At 39.0% G+C, this 23,578-nt stretch overlaps 1 long non-coding RNA gene across 1 annotated transcript in view; it reads right to left on the bottom strand.

Moving 5' to 3' along the window:
- Positions 1-23,578, bottom strand: part of LOC309391838 — a 91,399-nt gene that overhangs the window by 5,447 nt on the left and 62,374 nt on the right. The gene's annotated exons all lie outside the window — the stretch shown is intronic.

Raw genomic sequence — 23,578 nt, 5'->3', positions numbered from 1 at the left:
GACTTTTTCTCTTTCTCTCTTTTTTTTATCCTGCTAATATTCCTGTCTTTTTAATCCCCTGAACTATTAAACCTAACAAATCATAAAGCCCTTCGGCTGCTTAGATGCAGGATTTCATACCTCCCACCCCCCATCCCCACCCCCATTCTGGCTGGCATTAAGGCAATGTTTTTTCTCATTTTTAGCATCCTAAAGGGGTGGAAACTGTTTATAAAATAATGGTGATTGAGCTAACATAAATACGCAGATATTGCCCTAATTGTCTTGTATGAACATTTCCATCACGTTGGACCAAGTTCTGGTTTTTCAGCCTTCTTTAATACCCAAATTTAGCCAGATTTGCCAGTGTAAAGAAGGCACCCCTTTCTCTGAATATTCCAGGCATGGGAAAGTTGAATACAAAACAGTGGGTCTCTCAAACCACACACACACACACACACACACACACACACACACACACACAAAAATAATTTACTGTACCTGTTCCTGTAAATAAAATGCACTTATAATGTTGGCTATGTTTTTGTGAAATGATTTCATTTTCTCAATGTGTGTGCTTAAAAGGGTACAAATATATTTTCAGGTAGACAGTATTTTTCTCTGAACTCATTGTTTTCACTGTTAATATCAAAATTCAAACTCGGGGGGGGGGGAATGCTGTATTACAATATTTTATTTACCAATATTTCTTGAGACTTAATGATCTTCCTTGGGTTCAGCAAAGGTACCTCTAATAGTTCCACTGAAAAGAATGGAAATTGAATTAGTCAGAAATTAACTTTAGGACAGCCCCAAATATAGTTGTCTTGCTATTATAATTCAAACTCCATAAAAAACAGATTAAGAATACATACAGAGGTACTTAGAGAAGCAAGTACCAAATTTCCCTTGGCATTTAGCCACACTTATCATTCCTGAATCAAATTAACAATTCACTGAATTGAAGCACCACCTCATGTTAATGCAGATGTTCTTGGTAAGGTAAACATCTAAGATAGGTACAGGAATTGCAACCATTGAAGTGCATCCTGGCATTTAAAAAATGTGCTGGTTTAGTATCAATGAAGCCAATTATACAAATACTGCGTGCTGTTAGTTCACACAACTTCCTTGATTCATGCAATTTTATTTTATTCTGGTTGGCAACCTGTAACTGATGAACAAATTCATCTTCTTTGCAGGTCACACCAGTTTTGGATGACTTAATACTGTATAATACAAAGCTACAAAGCTAAAGCAAAGCTGCCTAACTATGATTAAACCCTAGTCCTTAAGATCTGAAAGTCACCAGTTTGTATATACCTAATGGAGAGAAAGAGATGGAAGGAAGGGAGGAAGGAAGGAAGGGAGGGAGGGAGGGAGGGTAGGCACATATGAATCCAATTAGAAACAGACTTAGCAGGCAGCAAAAGAAAATTCTTCAACCAGCAATACTGCTTTCTCTTTCCTACTCCTATCACAAGTCACTTTCACCCTTCCTTCTCCTGATGACTGAATTTATACAATACACATCAGGATTAAAATAAGGTTAGTAACTTGTAAATTCACCATGTTGTGGGAACTCTATCTTTATCTTAGCATGGCCATTACATTTAGACATAATATATTTTTAGACATACCATATTGTAGAGCAGGGGTGTCAAACTTGCAGCCTGCGGACCGGATTTGTCACGCACTGGCCACGCCCACCCACCCCCATTTAACGAAGGGGAAAAAGGTTGTGATACATCACATGATGACATGATAACACGAGTTTCACACCCCTGTTGTAGAGCTAAAAAAAGAGGTAAGATTTACATAGTAAAATCATCAAAAGGTAGGTTTTACTTTGATTTCTCGTAGTGTATTGTTGATATCAAGTCAACTTTTCTTTCAAGGAATGTAAGGTGGCATCAGAGGTGGGTTGCAAATCCCAGTGCTACCGGTTCACTCGTGCGCATGCGACACTTCTTCTAGGTTGGACTAGAAGACGTCCAAGGTCCCTTCCAACTCTGCTATTGTATTGTATTGTATTGTATTGTATTCTGTGCATGAGCAGAAGCGTCCAGGCAGGTAGGTGGAGCCTCCAGCCACTGCCACTACCAGTTTACCCGATCTGGGCCGAACCGGGAACAACCCACCTCTGAGTGGCATCCACATCAACTGTCTGGAGGTATATGGGAACAGGCAAATGGTAGCAGCATTTGAGAAAAAGAGGCGTTTTGTTAATCATCCCGGAGTATTAATTGAGTCCAGTGATTCAATACTTCTCATGGTAGGCTTTGGACCAGGCAGCTTGAAAAATGGATGGCTGGTAGTCAAGGGAAGAATGATAAAGGCAAAGAGTTGGAAATGAGGACTAGGAAGAGAAATAGCTAAAATGAACAAGACCATCTTTGTGCTGTGTGATTGGTATAGTTGGCAGCAACTACTATATGAACTTGGGGATAAAAATTGCTGCCACTTATGCATGCATATTGTTGACAGTCAGTTGAAAAATGAAAACAGGCTTCAGCAAAGCTGGTTTTCAAGTAACAAATGTGTTCTGACCCCCCTTCCTCCGTTGCCCACACAGAACACACACTCCGGAACAGTACAAGGGAACAAGGTTTATTGCACAAACAGACAAGAGGTTCCGTGGCAGCAAGCCACCAAGACAAACCTCACAGGAACAGAACACAAAAGCAGCTATCTTGACTGGAACTTCTGGCATAAGTCTTCTGTTGACTGCTGCAAAGGGCCTATGCGCAGTCAACCCTTTTATAACCTGGAAAGGGAGCCTCCCAAACAGCAGCTGAGAGCTCTTTACCGCCTATAATTACGCCCACGCTCCTTGCGTCTGTGGGTGCGCCGGTAACGGTAACGTCCAGAAACGCCCTGCTGAGTCCTGACTCACTGTCTCGTGAGTCTTCCCCGCTGCTCCAAGGCATGGCATCGGGAGCCCCCCTCCTCTGGCTCTCACCGCTGCTCCATGCCTCAGGCGCCGCCTCCTGGTGGCCGACCAGACTTTCGGATCGCTGATCAGCGTCCGAACCCTGTCCAGGGTCGCCCATCTCCTCTGGGGCTGACTCGTAGGGACCCTCACTCTCGGAGTCTGGTGGCAACAGCAACGGCAACGGCTGGGCCACAACACAAATGTTAAGTTTTTCCCCTTCTAATATCCGATTATTTGCTATTGCGTTTTTTTTTTATTGTACGATCTATTTTTACTTTTATTTTTGCACTCCCAAAATACAGGTGAAAGGATGAGAGCAATTTGTCCAAAACAAATCCAGTCTCCCCTGCATTAGGTACAAATTCAATAAATCATAAACACAATACAGTGCAATACAATGAATGGTAAGAGTGAATAGGGATTTAAGCCTGATTCTCCCAAGCCAACCCCATGTTACGTTAAAGTAACCACAATGAACTCGTTTAAAAATATGAAAAAGTAATATTATACACGGAGCTTGATTAAACCTTTTGAAAATATAATATGTTTCTGTTCATATCCTTTGTGGACAGGGGAGCTTTAAAGTTTACTGTTCCCCAACGGGGTTAGGAGTGCAGCCAGGCATGTAATTAAGAGCAATTCTGATGTGCGCATTGGCAGAGGCAAAAGTAGCTAAAGGTTGAAGACCATGAGGGGGTTTGTTCACTATGGGGAAAACACAAATGAAGATGAACTTTACATACTGTTGGCCTTGCTGCTTGATTAAAAATGCATTATCCTTTGAGGCAAATCACCCCATGACTTATAATAAGACACAGTTACAAAGATACATTTGCTGAACAGACTCTTCCTCGGAGGAAAGCAAGAGAAAGAATCAGGAACCTCCAAACAAAGTGGCGGAGGCAAGTCCTTGGGAGTGAATGCAAAAGCACCGAGCGATGGGCCTCGAAGCTCCTTCCCAATTTGCTGGCACAAAGAAGATTCTAGGTAACCTGGCTTCTGAAAATAGTAAGCTCTTGTTCATATTACAATTACATGAGCAACCTGTATCTGACCTAACTCTATGTCTCCCGGGGTCTATTTCCCTTTCATCCACTATCTTCTCAACTGTAGCATTTCTTTTCTCTCTCTTTTTCTTTTTTCTTTCTTTTCTTTTCTTCTTTTCTTTACTTTTCCTTCCTTCCTTCCTTTGCAGAGGACAGGATGGTAACTAAGATGGCTGTTATCCTAGAAGAGGGGGCCACAGCCCCCATCCACGGACCGGGACTGGGCCATGGCATGCCAAATATTGGGCCACACAAAGTAGAAAAGCCTCATTTGTGGGATGCAGGCAGCATGTGAAGCCAAGCGCCCTCCGGTCTGCAGAAAAAAAATGCTCTCCAAAAGGTTTGGGGCCATTGTCCCAGAAGATAAAAAAGAAAATTAAAAAATGATTTTGATAGCTTTAGAGGACTTAATTTCAAGAAATGAATGAAATATAAGAGAGAGAATGAGAGAGACAGGGAGAGATGCAACGCTATTTATTAGGTGGCCAGGGGAAGGCCCGAGCTTAGCTCATTTAGGAAATCATTGAAGACCTAGTTGTCGCAGGTCCCCAGCCTCTGGGGCAGGTGATCACAGAGCTCCCTTTTGTTTAAACTTGTGTGGGTTTTGTGTGGTCCTATTGGCTGGATTGTGTGGCTCTATTTTATGTGGCTATATTTTACTCCTCTGGTTGGTTTTCTTATTTACATGGCTAGCATTTTTAAAGTTATAAGCCTTCGGGAGTTGCTGGGAAGTAAGGTGGCCTTGTAATTTAATATATGGATAAATAATAAATAATAAATAAATAAATAAATAAATAAATAAATAAATAAATAAAAAAATAAATAATACATACATACATACATACATACATACATACATACATACATACATACATACACGGCAAAATTATAGCATGGGACAAACCACCTCACACTATGAGATGAGCCTCCTATAAATTTGATGAATACAAGAAAGTAAAACCAAGCTTGGAAGTAATTCAATATTTCTGAAAACCAATCTTGGAAATGTAATACAATACAATACAATACAATACAATACAATACAATACAATACAACAGTAGAGTTGGAAGGGGCCTTGGAGGCCTTCTAGTCCAACCCCCTGCCTAGGCAGGAAACCCTATACCGTTTCAGACAAATGGCTATCCAACATCTTCTTAAAGACTTCCAGTGTTGGGGCATTCACAACTTCTGGAGGCAAGTTGTCCCACTGATTAATTGTTCTAACTGTCAGGAAATTTCTCCTCAGTTCTAAGTTGCTTCTCTCCTTGATTAGTTTCCACCCATTGTTTCTTGTTCTACCCTCAGGTGTCTTGGAGAATAGTTTGACTCCCTCTTCTTTGTGGCAACCCCTGAGATATTGGAACACTGCTATCATGTCTCCCCTAGTCCTTCTTTCTCTTAAGCTAGACATACCCAGTTCCTGCAACCGTTCTTCATATGTTTTAGTCTCCAGTCCCCCAATCATCTTTGTTGCTCTTCTCTGCACTCTTTCTAGAGTCTCCACATCTTTTTTACATCGTGGCGACCAAAACTGAATGCAGTATTCCAAGTGTGGCCTTACCAAGGCATTATAAAGTGGTATTAACACTTCACGTGATCTTGATTCTATCCCTCTGTTGATGCAGCCTAGAACTGTGTTGGCTTTTTTGGCAGCTGCTGCACACTGCTGGCTCATATTTAAATGGTTGTCCACTAGAACTCCAAAATCCCTCTCACAGTTACTACTATTGAGCACGGTACCACCTATACTGTACCTGTGCATTCCGTTTTTGTTGCCTAAATGTAGAACCTTACTCTTTTCACCATTGAATTTCATTTTATTAGATAGTGCCCAATGTTCAAGTTTGTCAAGATCCTTCTGTATCTTAAGCCTATCTTCAGGAGTGTTGGCTATTCCTGCCAGCTTGGTGTCACCTGCAAATTTGATGAGTTCCCCATTTATTCCCTCATCCAAATCATTGATGAAGATGTTGAAGAGTACTGGGCCTAAAATAGAGCCTTGGGGTACTCCACTGCATACTTCCCTCCATGTAGATGCAGTTCCATTGAGGACTACACATTGAGTGCGGTTGGTAATCAATGTAATTGATCTCAGATTGAATATGAGTCTGCAATGTGACATTGCTTAGAAAGAAAGAAAGAAAGAAAGAACGAAAGAAAGAAAGAAAGAAAGAAAGAAAGAAAGAAAGAAAGAAAGAAAGAAAGATGCAGTTTTAAACTACATTAATAGCAGTATGATTTCTATATCAATTCTATTCTGTTGATTTCATATATCACTTTCAGAATCCACTTCCATTCTGTTAGGCACTGTTTAGATTTCACTTACTAAGCATATTATTCTACTTCTAGCTCACCAAGAACTAACAGAAAGTAAATCAGCTTCAGAGAAGGTCGCAAGGGTGAAAGGACCAGAAAACAAGTTAAGGAATAGAGACTCCCCACGCAGTGATTTGTTTCGCCATACCAAGAAGCATTGGTTGAAGTGACACAATCAACTCTCCAGAAGCAAAGACCATTTTGTTCCTGGATTGGCCAGCCAGTAGCTAGATAAATCCACTGACCTTTGGGGTTGTGGCTCTCCTGGGGTCAGTCCCAAAATTTAAAAGCAGATTGCCATCTGGGGGCCGGGTCCAATAAATGAGGGCATATTACAAAAGAGGGGGATTTTGTGGTGAGGCAGACATATTTAGAATCATGCCCTGGTCTTAATGAGGAAGGACAGACTTCAGACCCTCCCAATACACTATGAGAATATCTGAAACAGAAGGAGAGAGAAAGAAGAGAGAAAGGAAGGTCTTTGTAAAGATCTATCTGAAGCATGTAAGGTATGACAAGGTTAATGTGTGATGAGATCATAATTTTAAACAGAAGGCAGGTCAGATTAGAGAGCCAGTCATCAGTACAGACGCCTCAAGCAATTGTAAAGACACAATTTCCTATCCATCTGAATTCTTCTTAACAGGTTCCTATAAATTCTAGCTCACTGAATCCCTCTAGGGGCATTAAAACCTTTCTAAAAATATTATTTTTCAACTAGGCCAAAGCACGTATCTTGCACAGGAGCTCAGATTGAAATTACAGAAAGCTACTTTACACCAAGTCACTTGTGTTGCTACTTTAATATTGTTAGAATATTGAATGGTACCATCAGGGTCTGCAGCTGGGAAGGGGAGGGCATTGGAAGAAAATGCTGAAATGTGGGTTATAATATTGTGATACAATATAATATGTTGTATCCTTATATACATGGGTTTGATATTGTGATGTAAGTACGAGTAGTCCTCAACATACGACAGACCCCTGCCATTATGGTAATATATAGTGACAATTCTAAATTGGGTCAATCACATGACCAACCCAATATATGATCTTTTTTGTAGCAGCACTTGTATGAAAGGGAGAAGCTTATGCCATGATCAACCATTCATGTTTCGCCATTTTGTTGTCATTGTAGCTATGAATTATATTTGCAGTACTTTCTATGGTTGCAGATTAAAGTGTTTCCCAACCATTTCTAGAGATAACATATGGAATATTGTCGGTGCAAAGAAGCATCGTCTTTAACAACCTGCTTCATATATAATAAGATACAAATTTTATTATTTTCATTCACTGGAAATTGTATGGCAAATGTATATCATTGTTCAATATGTATATTCTATGTGGTTTTCTAACCTCTCTATACACATTTGTACATACATACATACACACACATAATCATACACATACACACACATACATAAACATTTACATATATTTCACTTCTGCAAATAATGCACACACATACATACCTACCCTACTGTACAATATAATGATGAAAACTATGAGGTTAAAAACTTGAGTATTTATTTAGATAGCGTCCCTTCCCATTCCATGTATGCTGAACTGACCATAAGCCTAGAGAAAGTGGGTAGATACACACTCAAGCAGGAAGAACAATGTATTTAAGGAATGATCTAGGGCTTAACAAATCAGGAAGCTTGCAAGACTCCAAGTAGCACAGAGCATGACTTACTGCCCTAATCATAACTTTGAAGATAATGCATAACTTTGCATAACTTTGAAGATAATTGAGACCATAAGGGTGCCTGAGCCTTATGCTCCACCCAATGGAGGTTCACTTGATTCTTAAAAGTTCCTGTGGTTATTTCTAAAGTGAGGAATCACTAAGGAAATTCATCCTAAATCTAAATTAACAGTTGAGGATAGGGATGCATTCATAGATCAGAAAAACATAAGAGATTCTGCTTAAAGTTATCTGCTGGTTCAGAGCATTACTGAGCCCCTTAGTCAAGGCATATTGTACCATTGTCAAAGCAAATGAGGTATTTTCAATGTTTTAGCAATTAAAATAATTATATTTGGTAAGAAGGAAATGGTTGATTTCATTCAGGCAAAGAAACAACCAACTATGATCATGATGTGAAAAACTGAAGCTTAAATATTTATTTTTTTCATTGGTTGTTATAGGTAATTATGAAGACAATAAAGCCACTCCTGAAATCATTGTAACTTACGAATGTGCAATCTGGATGAGGACATTTGGACCATGTTCTAATTCTAGCAATGAGACTCTTTAAAGCCATCTTTGCAATATTATTTTATAAAAAGCACCATTTATAGGAAAACTAAAACTAGCTCTCTGGGAGGTTCCCCCCCCCCTATTATTGAAAATTCATTTTTGATTTACATTTTATCTTTCATATGTTTTGGTAGTAATCCTCCCCCCAAGTATTTTACAAATCACATCCATACAATCTGGAATGATGCTGACTTTTTAGACACCTACCCAACCACAAACACACACACACACACACTTTCCCTTGTAAAGTTTAGACCCTGTCTTGATCTAACGAAGGCTAAAAATCTAATACTCTATTAGGAAAAAAAAAGGAGCCCACCAAACATTTGGGCTGTGCTGGAACAATTAAAACAGCAGGTGATGTTTTCCTTCAAAGCTTCCAGTCATAACGATCAACAAGCCCCAGGACTGGTTTTCCTCCACAGTTGCTGTGAATTATGGGAATTTACCAGTGACCTCTTTATAGTAATCATCTCACAATAAGTGAAGTATCTGAACCCTTCTGCAACGGTTTTTAGGCAATGGACAGTAAATCCTTTGAAACAAGCTGTCACAAACAGGCTTATTGTCAGCTGTGAAACCTTCATAGCTGGCTCAAACGCTCTCCTAAGAGGCAGCCAGACCTGACATTTCTTGTCAGAAGAATATTCACATTAGAAGGAATATTTTTTAAAGACTTATCTAGCTGGCTATTGCTGGTATTTTTGTGGTGGGTTGATTAATTGCAAGTCCTGCCCTAATAGAGGATTTCATCTTCCAATATATCCCTGTACAATGTACTTGTAGAATGTACAATTCTACAAGTAATGCACTCATCCAGCCCTATCCTGCCTGAATGTTAAAAAATAAATTTGCAGTTGACATCTTGCTGTTTTCCACAGAGCTACACAATTGCTAGGCAGCCTAATAACAGATGCAGACCTGTAATGGTTGGAGCAGGATTTTCAAAATACACACTGAACACCTAACTGTATTTGTTTATTCACTGCCTTTGGAAGCTGAGTATTTAAAAACACCGTCAGATTACAAGAGGCTATAATAATCCTGTTAAAACTTAACAGCATTTAATGGAAGATTAAAGGTTACAATGCTATAATTAGAGAACAAACACCTTCCACAGTATTTGCTAATTGGAATAGAAAACTCCGGTGTTGGGACAACAACATTCAGGATCGCCCACCCTATCTTACTAGCTGGAGGAGTTGCAGGCCAAGAGATCTCCGAGCTACTCAGCTGAGGAAGATTGGCATCAAATGGAGCTGCACAAGGAAAAGGGACTGACGGCAATCCAATATGTTCTTGGCATCTGTCTTCTACAATCTCACATTATCCAGATGCATTGGACTACAGACCCTATTAATTATGTGCCATCAAGTAGGTGTTGATCATATATTTAATCCCCCCCCCCCATGTTCCCATTATCCCCAGTGAAAATGCTTCACCGTTGCCTCCTCAACATTATTTTTGGTTTAAAATCTGCTCTCTTGCCATTCCTCCATTAGCGCCACTCCATGTTTGATGTGATGGTCCTTGAAATATTTGAAATATTCCCCTTCCTATGTGGGATCATGGAGAAAAATCTATCTATGTGCTGTTAACACATGGAAGGTAACACAGTAGTGGATTCGACCTCACTTTGGATGTTGTCTAAATCTAACATTGAAAAACCAAAAAGACATAATTATATGAAATATATGGACTATTTGTGCTACACATAGTACTTGGCCACTTCCCACTTCTGATCTGGTTCTTACTTTGATGCTTAGCTGTCCAACATTGCAGGCTGGCAATACCAATAATGATAAACATCTTGGCTGGAATCCCAAAACAACCAGAAAACCATCAGCATTGACAAAATCATATCAATCAATTACAAAAGGCAGCTTTACTTAGGATGGCTTACGTCCTGTGATCTTTAACACCATCAAACATCCACCTCTGCCTATCCCAGGTCCTTGGAAAAGACTCAATAGGTAGACAAAAATGCCAAATCCATTCTTGCTGTGGCAAATGCCATCTGTAGAACATTTTGTAAAGGTTTTCTTTATATGCTGACGTCATTAGTTTGTAATTTCTTTCTCATAGTTGTTGCCAATTGTCTAATTCTATAGTATATCCAAAAAAATTAGCCCATACTATCATAGTTTCTTTTATATACACTTCTTACTTTTTAAAACTCAATAAGTAGCTATATATTTTCTTTATTAAGTTATCATCTGTCCCCTGATCTAATTCTAGGGGTTCTTTATAGAATCCATATATTTCTACATCTGAGTCTGAGTCTGAGATCTAGGGCAACAGTACACCTGAAAGATACACCTGAAAGATACCCAGTGTAATATGCAGGCTCTCACATTTCACTTAGCAGCAGGATTTAAATGGTCCTTTCTTGACATCTACGCTCTCCTCTGTCACTTAATGGTGCAACAGTGCCAATTCACTAAAAATACTAAAATTCGCAAGTTAAAACATTAGCAAGTTTGATTATATCAGAAGAAAAAATCAAATATTTGAAAATGCAAACCAGTGTTTGCACTCGCTGTTCAAAATATAATTCTAGCATTCTTTTGTTTGTTAAAAAAAATCACACATATCACTATTTCCTGGGAGACTCATATATTCTGAAGAAAAGATATCAACTTGCAGCAGTTATCGATAATCAAGACAATAACCTGAGCAAAACAGTCTCAGTACATAAAGGTATAATCCCTAATTAGATCTGCAAGGCAAGAGTGAGAGAACTAGCATTGTCTTCCATTGAAAAAGCCATTCGCTATGCAGACAACATGAAGGATGTAAATTCCAGACTCAGGATAATATGAAGTTAATAAATGCAACCTGTTTTCAACAGGTGATGAATTTTCTTCAGATTTTATCTTAAGGAAACACAGAAATGAGATGCAAGATGCTCCTTCGTCTCCATCAATCCATGCGTGCAGGTCGATGGCTCCAGGAAGCAAAGATGTTGGGTAACAGCTCAATATTGGAAAATATGAGCAAAAAGACTAATGCTGCCATCACTGAATTCAGATTTTCCCAACTTGTAATACTCAGATGTATTCCTGCCCCCGATATTCTTTGTCTGACTTAAAAATCATGTTGCGGTAAGGAGTTAATTCAGGACCTGAATGCTTTGCATGTAGCAAAATGAAAATCTGTAGTATGCCTGACTGAGGAAGACAGTCAATATTTAGGGTTAAATGAAATGTACTGCTGAGAAAAATACTAGTGATTGAAAGAAGCAGTTCAGATGGCAAGAAATGGTTTTTCTGGTGGCAAGAATTAACTTTCTTAGAAACTGCTGAGCAGAATCCAATTCTGCAAGTATCAATTGTTCTGATTAAAAATCAACTCTCCCAGAGGTCCATTAAGTGTTATTACACTAGAAATGATGTGGCATCAGATTAAACTGGGTAGATTACCCAATTTTGTTCAGTACTGATGATTCATCAGTAGTGTTATCAGTTTAGGGCACAATCTTTCCTTGAAAGTGCATTGTTGCAGCCGACTGCCTTCCCCCCGCCAATAATTTTATTGAAGATTATATTACACAGATAAAACTAATACAACTACATAGTACAGAAATACATTAAAGTTCTTTTTTTAAAAAAAAATTAAAAGTTCAGAAAAAGAGAAAAAGATAGAAGTAGCCGCCCTCTTCATCTCCAGCAAGTATAATCAATAACTTATCACTATCTCTTAAAAATCAGCCAAATATCTCTTCATTCCATACCTCATCCCATTCTCAATAAGCTTGTCTCTGAAACTTCATATCTCTTTATCAATCAGTAGATATCCAGGAAGGATTATCGGAAATAACAACATTTCTGCTAAGTCTTACTATCTGTTATATCCAAATTGAATCCTTCCTTAGCAATCAATTAATTCTGCAGCCCTCTGAGCACGGTTAGAGTGGTCGCTCAACCAGGCCTTACTGCAGAACGGCCGCCAGCTATGTGGCAACTGTTTAGAAATTCCGCTGATGTTTTTTGAAGGCCTTATGTTTATTCTTACGTTGCTGACGAAAACCTGGCTGTAGAAGACTCCAGCATGGACATTTTGCAAAGTTCTGTCTATTAACCTAGAGAGAGTAAAATATGCATCTCTTTGGGCATAGACTGAGTTAAGAACTGGATCCAGTCAAGCCAAGGAGGCGTGTCCAAACAATTCAAACTCAGTCTCTGGGCTAATCGGCAGAAGTAATAACCCATGCATGGAGTCGCCAAGCAGCGCAGAGGAAAACCCCAATTACTACAAATAGCCATCATAATCCAACATGATCATGGGATGCTATGATGGTCATAAACGGCCGCAGGTTGCAAAGCACCCAAATGTCAATCACTTGACTGTGAGCATGCAAGCACTGGTTATAAATTAGTTTTTCAGCACCGTCGTAATTTCAAATGATTGCGAAACAAGGTGTTCAGTAAGGGAAGAGATTTAATCCCAAACAAACCAGCAATAGTTTTATAATGAAAATATGAAAATAGCCTAGCCTAGTGAACTTCCTGCTCCTATGGATTCTAATAATTCCAGTTGAGGTGATTGTGGGTTTTTTTTAAATCTATATCTGCACAAGGCACTTAAGGAATTATTGTCCCCTGATATGGAACACAACCAGTTTGTGAAAGTAACTGAAGACAGAAACATAAAAAGATTACTGTACGGTCAGAGCGTATGCAAGGAAGATAGATGACATCAGAAAGATGTATGGAATACAAACATTTGAAGGCATATTTTTCCTTTACATATTAGTCAGAGGAGAAAGCAATTACTGTTGTGTTTACCATTCAACAATTCTTACACTTGTAATGTACTTGGACAAAGAGAAAAGCATTTCTTGTCTTCTATTCCTTTACTGTAAGGTGACCAACCGTCCTCCTTTAGGGAGGACAGTCCTTCTTTTGTAAGTTCTGTCCTCCCTCGAAAAGTGTCCTCCTATATGTCCTCCTTTTCGATATTTGAAGACTAATCTGTTGCGCGTTATGTGACGTATTTGTATTTGACATTACAATTCGTCAAGACTCAAGAATTTTTATCTAAAGAAATGCTAGACATTAAAATAGATGACAATTGTCTCTTTGAAGAAATTATAAGACTGAATGTATATTTAAATTCTGAAAAATTAATACAATGGGAAAATCAACATGTTGAAATTGATAAAAGATGGGTCGATATTTTCAGCCATTTCAAAAATGAACATATTCCATGTGAACATTTATTTATACTTGTTTAATTTACCTTGTGCTGCCCTGGAACTAATGCAGCAGTTGAAAGAGTTTTTTTCAATTGCCAATGATTTTTCGACAAGTGAGAAATCGAGATTGAATGTTGATACTCTAGATGCAGCACTTGCCGTAAAATTCAATATGAAGGATATTTCTCGTTCAGATATTTCTAATATATTGTTAGAAGATGATACATTGACAAAAAAATATTAATTCAATGGAAAAGTACTCATTTAAATAATAATTAACAGGCATGTAAGCATAATTACAATATAAAATGTTGCAAATGTTTTTATTATGCATATATCATATTTTAGTGTATTATTGTTGCAATGAATAAAATATTTCTTTTATTTACGATATATTTTTTCAAATTTATTTGTCCTCCTTTTCATTGTAAAAAAGTTGGTCACCTTATTTACTGCCATTTTTGTTCCAGATTGGAGTCTTATTTTTCTTTCATCTTTGTTTTCCTCTTTTCCTTAATTTAAAATTTTTTTTTTCAATAATCCACTGATTATTACTTTTAAAACACCCCAACTGAACTTAGTACAATCATTGCCACAATGATGAGTACTCTTTAATAAAAGCACTTTGGATTCCTAAGGGAAAATGTGTTTGGTAGATCTTCCATCGGTAACATTTTGTACGTTCCACTGAGCAAGAAACATTATAGGATAAAGTGATTCTTTGACAGCTTCTCAAAAGCCAACTAGCAATGATCATTGACATTTAGCAAAATGCCCAGTAGCATCTATGTCCTGGGAAGATCCTGGAACAAATTCCAAAATGCTAGTTCAACAGTTCAGTGTGTCTGTTAAAAGACTCTAAGGGCAATAGCAGGAGAAATATATTTTTTAATTTTAGGGCATTATGATACTGTGCATTAATTGGTCTCTGGAAAAATATAATGCCTTGTATGGCTTTGAGCTTGATCTATGATTCCAAGATTGCTTCAGCAGGTCATTTTAGTGATTTTATTTAAATATATTTACAGGTTATTTACAGGAGAACGAAGATTCATATGGCCCTTACAAATTTTATTTTCTTTTATTTTCTATATATCACATTGAAATCATATCACAAGCATCAAGAACATACAATTGGAATACAGTCAGTTATCTGAAATAACTAATAAACGCTGTGCAGTAAGACAAATGAAACACAAATATAACAACAAATCAATAATTTCTATAACACACTTAAGGAAAAATCAGTGAGCATAACAGATACTTCTTCAGGATATTTCTAAAAGATTTAAAAACAGAAGTAAATGAATTTCAATTGATAATGTGTTCCATAAATCTCCAAAAGTTGCCTCCAAATCAGTGATTTTGTGCCTATCAACCTAATAGTTTTCAAAAAGAGAAAACCAAAGACGTAACCAATTATCTCAATGTGTACAGGACGCTTTGATGATACAGACTTTAGATATACTGTATATTGATCCCCAGCTATCTAAGGCAGGGATGTGCAACCTTTACAACCTTTGGACTCTAATTCCCAGAATTCCTGAGCCAGATCGTAAAGAGGCCATATTTGCCCACCCCTGGTCTAAGGCAACGATAGATAGATAGATAGATAGATGATAGATAGATAGATAGATAGATAGATAGATAGATAGATAGATAGATAGATAGATAGATGATAGATAGATGATAGATGATAGATGATAGATGATAGATAGATAGATAGATAGATGATAGATAGATAGATAGATAGATAGATAGATAGATAGATAGATAGATGATAGATAGATAGATATAGATATAGATAAATTAAATTAAATCAAATCAGAATCTCTTATATCCATTGGCGCTTAAGTAGCAGCGGCATTACATACCAACCAAAATATCTAAATACTCCTTAATAGTGCAAATACTGCAAAGTATTCTACTAAATACTTTGCAATAATCCCATCTGGGCCTCACCCCTGCAAGGTGTTTTTTTTTAAAACAACAACAACAACAACCTTTCTTGCCACAGTTGTTAAGTGAATTGCTGCAGGTGGTTAAGTGAATCTGCCTTTCTCGCTGATTTTGCTTGTCAGAAGGGTGCCAAAAGGGATCATGTGACCTGGGACACTGCAACTATCATAAATATGAACCAGCTGCCAAGCATCTGAATTTTGATCAGGTGACCTTGAGGATGCTGCAACAATCGTAAGGGTGACAAATGGTCATAAATCACTTTTTTCAGCGCCATTGTTAACTTTGAACAGTCACTAAAATGAACTGTTGTAAATCGAGGACTGCCTGTACACATCTCCATCCCAAACAATCAGCATCCCTGTTTTGTCTGGGTTAAATCTGATTTTATCTTTTGTCATTCATCCCAAATTATCAGGCATGAATTCTAATTTCCGATATCATTCCTGGGAGAGAACTTGAACGAATAGAGTCAGATATCATTAGAATACTACCAACCCTTACGTACGTTTAGACTAAACCTCTGGAAGATAATGTTATAAAATATGAGGGACATAAATGAAATGCTACACCATTCTGTATTAATAACCCCAAAGTATTAGCAAAGTAGATGTCTTACAGCAGGGCTGTCAAACTCTAGGCCCTATAGGGTGGATGCATCACATGCTGGCACACCCATGCCCGGTTTAGTGAAGGGGGAAAAAGTCACACTACATCACATGACGCTGCCGTGACGACATGAGTTTGACACCCCTGTTTTATAGGAATTTGGATAGCGGAAGAAAGTCTGTAAACCTTTCAGAAAAAAATAGCAACCGACCCACCCACCCCCCAAAAAATCCTAGGATTTTTCAAGGGAGAGAACCAAATACTAAACAACTCCATTGACTCTAACTAAAGACTTCAGTATCAGCAACATAGTCCAGACCAGTCTACCCCAGCCTTATGGATGCCTACTGATGTATTTCTGGATTCCTTCCAGTCATGTTTCACACCTGGGTATGGGCCTGAAACAGCATTGGTCACACTTTTGGATAACTTCCAATGAGAACAGGATAAAAGTAATGCATCCATCATTGCCCTTCTTGACCTCTTGGTGGCCTTTGATAACATCCAATCATGGTATCCTTCCGGACCAGCTCCTGGGGTTGAGAGTAAAGCTTTTATCCGCATCAAACCCTTTTGTACTAGATTGTGGTACTAGATTGTGCTGGTTCTCTTCCTTCATCTGGATCTGGTTCCAATTGGTGTTGGAGCTGCAGAGCTCACTACTGTCTTTACTCCTGTTTAACACCTACCTGAAGCCAGCAGGTGAGGTGAGCCATCATTTGGGAATCAGGTATTACTAGCATGACGATATCCAGCTGTATATTTCCACCTATAGCAAACTAAGAGATGCTATTCATATCTTGTCTTGGTTGCCTGAAGGATGCAGGGGTATGGATGGGGAATAATAGATTTCAGCTCAAGCCTAGCAAGAGTGAGTAGCTTTGGGTTTAGGGCCTTCAGTTCCAGGAACATACCATCCTAGGTACTGGATGAGGTTGTGGCGAAGGTCCTTCTGGACTCATGACTCCTTCTTAGTGAGCATGTGGCAGTCATGGCTTTTGCATAGGTCCTGTGTCACTTGCACTGATTCCTGGATTGGCAGGCTCTACACTCAATCACTCATGCCCTGGTCATCTCCAAAATGGATTACTACAACACACTCTACGTGGGGCTGCCACTGATCAACATCCAGAAGTTATAGTTGGTGTACAATGCAATGGTGGAGCAGGTATGTGTGCAGCCTTCAGTCGGTCCATATTACACCTCTGATCCCAGAGCTGTGCTTGTTGCCAATTTGCTTCTGGATTCAATTCAAGGTGCTAACCTATAAAACCCTACATGGCATGGGGCCAGATTATTTGAGAGACCACTTCTACCTGGTTACATTTACCCATTCCATCACAGCCAGCAGAAGAGATTCGGTAGGCTCCCATCCACTAAGGACTCAGGAGATGAGCCTTTTCTGCCATACTACCCATCCTTTGGAACATCATTCCAAGGTTAGACTGGCCCCAACCCTGCTGGACTTTCCAAAGGCTTTGTCATTGTGCCTGGGGAACCAATGGGGATATGGAGCCTGTTGGTTGTACTGTTAGCCATTGTACAGCTTGTATTTTCCCACAACTTAAATGTTGTTTTAATTAGTTTTTAATGATTCTCATTTTAGTTGTTTATTATGTTTTCTGTTTTAAGTGTGTGAGCCACCCAGAGTCATTTACGTATGTGAGATGGGTGGCTAAATAAATAAACATTAGATAAGTAGCATCATGCTTAGCTAGCCTGATGGAACATGCATTGGAAATCCAGCCATTTACAATAGATATTCCACATATCACACAATTTCCAACCCTCTCAAATACATCTTACTCTAATGAAGCTGAAATATGTTAACTGAAACAATAACACAGTATTCCCTTGTCTCCATTTTTTTCCTCCTTCTGCTCTTGTCTCCCTTGTGTTGGCATCTAAATTGTAAGCCCCCCACCCCGAGGCACTTGTAAAGCACCATGTACACAGATGGTGTTACATCAACAATAACAAGAACCTACTTCTTGAGAAATCGTGAAAGAAAAAAATAAGCAGCCCAGATTTTTGCAATGCCCGGCATCCAGATTGCCTCAATAGCCCAACTATTGATCAATAGCCCAACTATTTTGCTTAACTAAAGATGCTGGGAGAACCGGTTCGGGGGCATGGCAGGCCTGGGTCACTGCCGGTTCCAGCGACCCATGCCACCAAGCTACTACCTGTTCAGCCAAACCTGTCCGAACCCATAGGAACCCACCACTGGCCTCTACCTGCCTAATTTTAGAGCCACTCTAGCGCTTGATCTTTAAACATACTAAGAGCAAATACTGTACACATAAAGGATGAGTAATATGTTGCTTGCAAAAGTAATATATTTAAATATAATCTGTTTATTATTATGTATGTCTTCTTATGCTAATCTATTTAGAATAAATAGCGCCATGGTTAGAATGCAGTAATGCAGGCTACTTCTGTTGCCTGCCGGCTGCCTGCAATTTGGCAGTTCGAATCTCACCAGGCTCAAGGCAGACTCAGCCTTCCATCCTTTTGAGATTGGTAAAATGAGGACCCAGATTGTTGGGGGCAAGATGACACTGTAAACTGCTTAGAGAGGGCTGTAAAGCACTCTGAAGTGGTATATAACTCTAAGTGCTGTTGCTATTTATGATCTCTAACCTGCTTTTCAACCCTAAAGGCTTCCAAAGTAGTTAAAAGCCTCAAGCCTGCCCTTGACCCACCATCACCCACCCTGTCTTATAAATGGGTTTGATGCGGATAAAAGCTTTATTTTTTTCTAACGCATTCTTTAAAAAAACAATTCTCCCATTCCAATTTTATTCACATTTTTTTTCTTTTGGTGGAACTATTTTTCTTACAGAAAACCAAACAGTTTGTACCCAGCATCAACCAGACAACACTTCTAAACAGCCATTCTTCAAGCTGGCAATCTCTATCGGCTGCTACTAAGACAAGTGACCAGTAATGTAAAGAGGAAACAAGTATTGCAAATATTTGGAAAGATTTCAAAGAGCGAAGTCTTGTCACCACTTGCAGAGATCTGTAGTTTGAGCCTCAGGACATCTGGATGATATATTTATGTTCTCTGCGGTTGTACATTCACATCTGGAGTCTAGACTTAATGACTCAAGTGATGGTCTTCAGACCTCCAAACAGTGCTTGCCCTCTTATCTTTGTCTGCAACAACTGTTTGTCCGCTGCCGCCCTTGATGATAGCATCAGGGCTTTATGTCTAACAGCTGGATCTTCCAATTCTTACTTACCCCTATTCCAACATTACACAAGTAGAAATGTATCTGATCTTACTTCCCAGAAATGGCGCCTATTTCCCCAGTTCAGTCAATTACCATTGGAGATGCCTCTTAAAACAATTGGGATGAATTGAGAATTACTATTCAAAATGCCTTTCAAGCAGATGAGTCTTCAACGTGTTCAGTTTATCTCTTCTTTGTTTGATGCTTGTTTGATTTGGTAATAGGATCTTACAGTTTAACCTCCTAATTCAAACTTATTGCTTTATTTATCTGAGTCATTTTTAGCCGACTCTACATTATTCCCGAGGTAGGTTGTAATGAAACTACCAATAAAACCATATGAAATTCGGAAAAGTAGCAACTATTACAGAGACTGTTTAAAGGTAAAGGTTCCCCTCGCACATATGTGCTAGTCGTTCCTGACTCTAAGGGGCGGTGCTCATCTCTTTTCAAAGCCGAAGAGCCAGCGCTGTCCGAAGACGTCTCTCTGGTCATGTGGCCAGCGTGAATAAACACCGAAGGTGCACGAAACACTATTACCTTCCCACCAAATGTGCTTCCAATTTTTCTATTTGCATTTTTACATGCTTTCAGACTGCTAGGTTGGCAGAAGCTGGGACAAGTTACAGGAAGTCACTCCGTTACGCAGCGCTATGGATTCGAACCGCCGAACTGCCAACCTTTCTGATCGACATGCTCAGCGTCTTAGCCACTGAGCCACTGTATCCTAACACAGACTGCTTGGTGTGGTTATAATATTGGACCCTTCTAATATGCTTCTAAAGACACTTCTCTGAACCTGGCAATTTCCACAAATGTAGATCTACGATTTTCTATACTTCCCAGACAGAAACCTATGTACAGAAATCTGTTGGGCATGAAAAGAAAAGCTCCTTCAACTATTCTACACAATTAAAACCTAAAAGGAAACATTTCATTTTGCATAAGAATGAAGGCATCAAAAAAAGAATATTAAACAGAAAACTGATAGGCAATAGCATATCTAGATGGTGTGATGTCGCTTTTTCAAACTTGCAAAGATTAGTAATTTCTTATTAATCACAATGTTTTTCAAACTTAGCAGCTTTAAGGTGTGTATGGTCCCAGTATGCTGGCTGGAGAATTCAGGGATTTAAAAGTCTACACATTGTAAAGTTGCCAAGTTTGAAAAAATGCTGGTATATCGCAAACAAAATACTATTTTTTCATCTTTTCAAAACAATTAGGAATTTGTCTCTCGCCTCCCTTCCTCCTTCCTTTTTTTTGTTTTTAGAAATAACCATTAGAAAGAGTAGTCGTTTCTGTTGTACTATTGAGTGGAACCTGGTCACGTATCTCAATATTCACCAGAGAATGTCATTGGTTTTGGTCTGTTTCAATGACAATTTCAAATGCGATGCTGGAAGAAACAGCATCTTCCATATCAGCTTGTGAATTCGAGTCATTCTGAAAGTTCTCCTTCAATGGACCATGTCATCTGGTCACCAGGGAGCGAAAGGGGAGCTTTCTCAAAGGCAGTAACACACGCTTGAAAAGTTTTCCCCAAGAATGAATTGTTATTTATTAGCCTTTTTTATGATATTAGCCTTTTTATTCTTCTGATCTATGCTATTTCAATGTTGTCGTTTTTAATTTGGTACAAGTTGTATTATGAAATATGCCACCTCCACAGAAATTATGGTAGCAGTATTGAAATCTTTAAAAAAATACACTGCTTTAAGAAATGTCTCTAGTATTATATAGTTCTTATATAAGTCATGTGGAGGTGTGAACAATGATGCTTATTTGCAAGGCTCATTCTAGTTAACTATTATCTCATTTTATTCACTCATATTTAGTTTCATGGGTTCAGGAAATCTATTCTCATTTTATAGACAGGTAGTTTTGCTGATGCAGTAATTGTCAATTGCCAAGAACAGCTTGCAGCTAATAGTCTGCATTTTGTCAGCAAAGAACACTTAAAGCATATGTATAAGCTGATAAAATACAATGCTATCATCTGTAACAGAATAACAGAGTTGGATGGGACCTTGGGGGTCTTCCAGTTCAACCATATCCCATTCCCGAGAAGTAGTTGTCCAATCCGGTGTTGGAACACCCACAACTTCTGGAGGCAGTTCATTCCACTAACTAATTGTTCAAACTGTCAGGAAATTTCTCCTTAGTTCTAGGTTAGTTCTCTCCTTGATTAGTTTCCATTAATTGTTTTTTGTCCTACCTTCAGGTGCTTCGGAGAATAGGTTGACTCCCTCTTCTTTGTGGCAGCCTCTTAGATTTTGGAACACTGCTATCATGTCTCCCGTAGTCCTTCTTTTCATTAAACTAGACATACCCAATTCCAGCAACCTTTCTTCATGTATTTTTAGCCTCCAGTTCCCTAATCATCTCTGTTGCTCTTCTTTGCACTCTTTTTAGAGTCTCACCATCTTTTTTGTATTGAGGTAATGAAAACTGGTTGCAATATTCCCAGTGTGGTCTTACCAAGGCATTATGGTATTAACCCTTCACGTGATCTTGATTCTACCTCCTTGTCAATTCAACCGAGGAATGCATTGGCTTTTTGGCAGCTGCCACACGTCTGTCTGTCTGTCTGTCTCTATCTATCTATCTATCTATCTATCTATCTATCTATCTATCTATCTATCTATCTATCGCTATCTATCATCTATCATCTATCAATCTATCATCTATATCTATCATCTATATCTATCTATCATCTATATCTATCTATCATCTATATATATCTATCATCTATATCTATCTATCTTCCTATCTATCTATCATCTATTATTTATCTGTCATCTATATGCCTATCTATCTACCTATCTATCTGTCTATCTGCCTATCTATCTGTCTATCATCTATCTATTTATCTATCTATCTATCTATCTATCTATCTATCTATCTATCTATCTATCATCTATCATCTATCTAATCTCTCTATCAAATATTCCGCCTTCCGCTCTGATTCTTTTTTTAAAAAAAATCTAGGATCATAATATGTCAATTGACTTCCCTACTCATAGTGTAGGTAGCAGACAGATTAGGCCAAGAGAGCATAGCTGTATAATAGTCTAATGATAAGGTAAATAAAATAAATAAACATTGGAATTGCCATGTCAGAACTAAATCAGTCCCATTGAGTTACACTACTGTGTGTTTCATTTTAGATCCTGTTTGCACTTCTTCTCTTCATCAACCAGACAACTGTGGAGCCATTGCTACAATGGGAACACATTACTGCAATCACTATAATTGGAGTAGCTGTGAAGTGGGGAACTATCCATGCAAGCAAGAATCAACTCAAGTACCCCCGTTTTAGCCTGGCCTTTTCTGAAGAACATGCATGCAGCCCTTGGAAAGTTTATATTGTGGAGTACATACAAATTCTGATAAACACAAATGTTTTAGATAATGTGGCAAGCCTCCTTTAACACACTGATAGGGAAAATAGAATAGAATAGAATAGAAATCTTTATTGGCCAAGTATTATTGTAGAACTATTGATGTGCAGCCTCAGAAGGGGCCAGGAAGTCCTCCCCTATGCAGGAGTCCATGTCATTAACAGAGTCCACTGCCAGGGAGTGGCAGGGTGACCCCAATGATGCCCTAGATGGGTTGGGCAAAAATCCAAAATCCTCCTCAGCTGCCAGGGAAGGGGAACCCTCCTGCTGGCGGTGGGAAGGGATGGGCCAGCTTCCTCCTCCCTGTGGAGAGGGAGGGTAGCTGGTCTCTGCTGTTGTGCTGACTGGGCCTTCTGGAACTGTTTCTCAAGGACCTTCTGGCGCCTTTCAGCCAACTTTTCAGCTGCCTTAGAGCTCTTTTTCTCTTTGGGGTGCTTTCCCTTGGCTGGACACTCCACCCCTTCACCTTTAGCAGCAGGATTGGGCCTGCTGCATTTGCTGACGGTGGGACCAACCTGGGGATCCACTTCAGCCTCCACTATGCTGGCCATGATGAGAGGCGCAGGTAGGAAACGACTATGATGGCTGGCAGGGACAGTTGCGGTTGAGGCAGTAGGGAACGCCTTG

Source organism: Natrix helvetica (assembly GCF_964273705.1).
Source record: "Natrix helvetica genome assembly, chromosome: 4".
In the NCBI taxonomy this organism is placed as follows: Eukaryota; Metazoa; Chordata; class Lepidosauria; order Squamata; family Natricidae; genus Natrix; species Natrix helvetica.
Note: the sequence above shows the minus strand (reverse complement) of the source record. Positions and strands in the feature narration are given on the sequence as shown.